This window comes from Rhea americana, unplaced genomic scaffold (genome assembly GCF_003343005.1).
Source record: "Rhea americana isolate MKP2758 unplaced genomic scaffold, rheAme1 scaffold_178, whole genome shotgun sequence".
Classification (NCBI taxonomy): domain Eukaryota; kingdom Metazoa; phylum Chordata; class Aves; order Rheiformes; family Rheidae; genus Rhea; species Rhea americana.
Window position 1 is genome coordinate 1,423,803 of NW_028185905.1, and position 3,443 is coordinate 1,427,245.

The following is a 3,443-nucleotide window of genomic DNA, read 5'->3' on the forward strand; positions in this document are numbered from 1 at the left end:
GCCTGCCGAGCCGCTGCCGTCGGGGGGCTGCGCCTCCGCCGGGGGTCGGTGCCGTGCGGGCTCAAGGGTCTCCTCAAGGAGACTCCTCAAGGGTCTGCGGGCCCTGGATGTCCGCGTCCCCCGGGGGCTCCACGTCCCCGGGGGCTTGGTGGCCTCAGAGACACCTGCATCCCCGGGGCTCTGCGTCCCCTGGGGGTCAGCGTCCCTCGAGGGTCGGCATCCCCCAGGGCTCCGCGTCCCCCGGGGCTCCGCATCCCCCAGGGCTCCGCATCCCCCAGGGCTCCGCATCCCTCAGGGCTCCGTGTCCCTCAGGGCTCCGTGTCCCCCAGGGCTCCACATCCCCCGGGGCTCTGCATCCCCCAGGGCTCCGCGTCCCCCAGGGCTCCGCATCCCCCAGGGCTCCACGTCCCCCAGGGCTCTGCGTCCCCCGGGGCTCTGTGTCTCCCAGGACTCTGCATTCCCCCGAGGCCAGAGTCCCCTGACCGCAGGCTCCTTCGGAGGGGACCGGTGTGCCCCGACGGGGCGGCACTGGGGAAGGGCCGGGTGCGCCGGCCCCCCCTGCCCTGCTTGACCCAGGGGACGCGACTCCTGCACATCTGTGCCGGGGGGACGCTGCCAGCTCAGCCGAGCGCTTGGAGCCAGCTCATGCTTCCCTACATAGAAACAAGTGATTCGCACGTTGCCAGCGCGTGACTCAGGGTGGCTGGACGGAGCGGGGCAGCACGGGTGGCAGGGGCTCATGTCCCCTGGTCCGGGCTCGCAGGGGGTTGGGGCAGCCAGAGCCATTCCCATTGCCCCRCCAGACCTTGCTGCACGGTCTGCAGGGCCGCCCTGCCCCAGGCCCAGGAGCCCTGGCACCACGGGGCCACTGTGCCCRGAGGCTTGCTGTCCCACTGGCTGCGCAGCCAAGCTGCTGCCAGCTTTTTTTAGCTGCAGGGGCCAGGCAGGTCCTGCTGCAGGGAGGAGAGCAGGAAAACAGCCCAGCTGGAGCTGCCGCCCGGGGGGGGGGGGGTTGCAGGGGAGGCAGGGCCACGCTGACGTGTGCCCGGCTTTAACATTAACCAGAGCGCAGGCCCACAGCCAGCCAGCACCACAGCTGGGGGGGGCCGGTGCCCCAGGGGATGCGGGGCCCCTGCCACCCTGTCCAGCACCCTGTCATGTGCGAGCCCTGCCCCGCAGCATACTGCCTTCCCCTGCCTGCTCCCCRCACTGCCCGGGGAGCTGGGGCCCGCAGCAGCAGGACGGACCCCATGCCGGGAGCCAGCTCTGCCAGGAGCAGCCCTGCCGGAGCCCGCAGGAGGCATCGCAGCAGGGCAGGACTGGTGCCAGGAGCTGCCACGCGACACGCCCCAAATCTGCAAATTTACTCCAGCAATCTCCGCATTTGCTCTAGGAATCTGCAAGTTTGCTCTGGGAATCTGCAGATTTGCTCCAGGAATCTGCAAATTAGTATGGGCTGGTGGCGTGGCAGGGGGCTCTCGGCAGCGCTGCACCCCAGCGCTGGCCCCTGGAGCACAGCGGCTGCCTCACCATGCTGTGCTGCAGCGCCGGGCTCCCGCTGCCCTTGGCCTGGCCCTGCTGCGGTCAGAGCCGCCCCGTGACCGCAGCTCTCGCAGGCGAGGTCACGCCAGCGCGGCTGCTCGGCCCCTGGGGAGCGGCGGCTCCCCGAGCGCGCGCTGACGAGAGCAGCCATGTGGCACCGACCCAGGGACGGCCTGGTTTCAAACAAAGGAGTCCATCCCTGGCCGGAGCCCAATCCACAYGCCCGCGGCTGCTGCCAAGCCAGCTTCCCCCAGAGCTCGCAGGGCCCCAAGAGGGTCTGCGCGGGTGGGAGGGCTGGGGGAGGATGGGACGGGCTCCAGCTGTCCCTGCTCTGGGAAGCAGCGTGTCCTGAGAGGCCTCAGCTCCATCACGCCTGAGTCAGAGGAAAAGCAGAGGTCTGGGGGTGGCGGGTGTCCACGCAGCCCTGTGCATGCTTGCACCTCTGGCTGCACACACACCTGAGGTCCTGTGCCATGAGTGGTACGCAGCCAGCGAGGCTGCAGGGAGCTGCGTACCATCCAGGAAGCGCACCACTTTTCTGCCTGCAAGCAGCGCAACCCTCATGAGTCTCACTCACTCACCAGGCACTGCTGAGCACCCGCGGGTGCTGGAACCTCAGGGCCCCGGCTGCTGCAGGAGCGACGCTGGCGCTCAGCCTSCACCCGCAGCTCCACTCCCCTCAACCCTCAGCCCCCAACTCATGGGGCACGCAGCAAGTGGTTGTGGGAACCCCATCCCRTTCTCATTCCCATTCCCATTCCCAWCCCCAAACCCATCCCATTCCCATCCCATCTGCATCCCAGCTGCACCCCTCAGGCTGGGCACTAGACAGCGGCACGGCTGGGCAGGGGACGTCATGGCTACCATGGGGATGCAGTGCAGCATCACACAGTGCAGCTGGGCTGCCTGTGGCTCGATGGATGGGCGAGCAGATGGCAGAGCTCAGGGACATGGCACAGCTGAAGGCACAAAAATGCAAGCTGGACTGTGAGGTTGCCAGGACAGGGAGGCCAGGACAGGAGCTGCAGGGCCAGGGATGGCCAACCCAGTGACCCATACCYGGCCCAGGGCTGCCAGCAGGTCAGTGCCCGCGCTTGGGGAGCAGTGGGAGCTGGAGCTCTGCTCGGGGGCTRTGTGGGGTGAGGGTAAACCAGCCAGACCCTGGGCTGGAGCACAGCCCTGGCGGGGCAGCCCCATACTGCCCCTGGCTCCTCTAGTCCAGGCAGGTGACGCTCCTGCCCTCCCCGCACCCGCTCAGGCTCTGCGGACTCCGGCAACTCCATGCAGCACTGACACCCAGCAGCAGTCTCAGACCAGGAATCACTGCAGGACACCTGGAGCCATGTGTCACCCCCAAACCCCCAGAGCCGAGTGTCACCACAAAGACCTTGTGGAGCTGCCTGCAGGCAGCTGCAGCCCCAAAGCACCTGGAGCCACATGTCACCGCAAGGACCTTGCAGAGCTGCCTGGGGCTGCACTTTGGGACRTGTACAGGAGCCCTTGCACCCATGCTGCAGTGCTGACACGCTGCCCTCACCCCACGGCAGCCCCAGCCCCGCAAGCAAGGGGGCACAGGCCCTCACCTCCTCGAAGGGCCCCACGCGAGGCCAGGCTCCCTGTTCCCTGCCCACCCGCTGGCCCCACAGCACTGCCAMACCCCGCGGCCACCCGTGGGGCGTCATGGCCAGGTAGCAGGCAGCTGGCATTGCCCAGGACCAGCACTGGGCCGTGGCTGGGGCCAGCATCACCCCGGGGCCGGGGCCAGCACTGCCCAGGGCCAGCATCACCCTGGATGCGCCATAGCCCCAGGCTCGAGCTGCCTTGGCTCTCGGGGCCAGCGCTCCCCTGGCGGGAGCTGGGCGAGTGATTCTCACCCCGGTGCTCAGCAGCCCCAGCCCAGC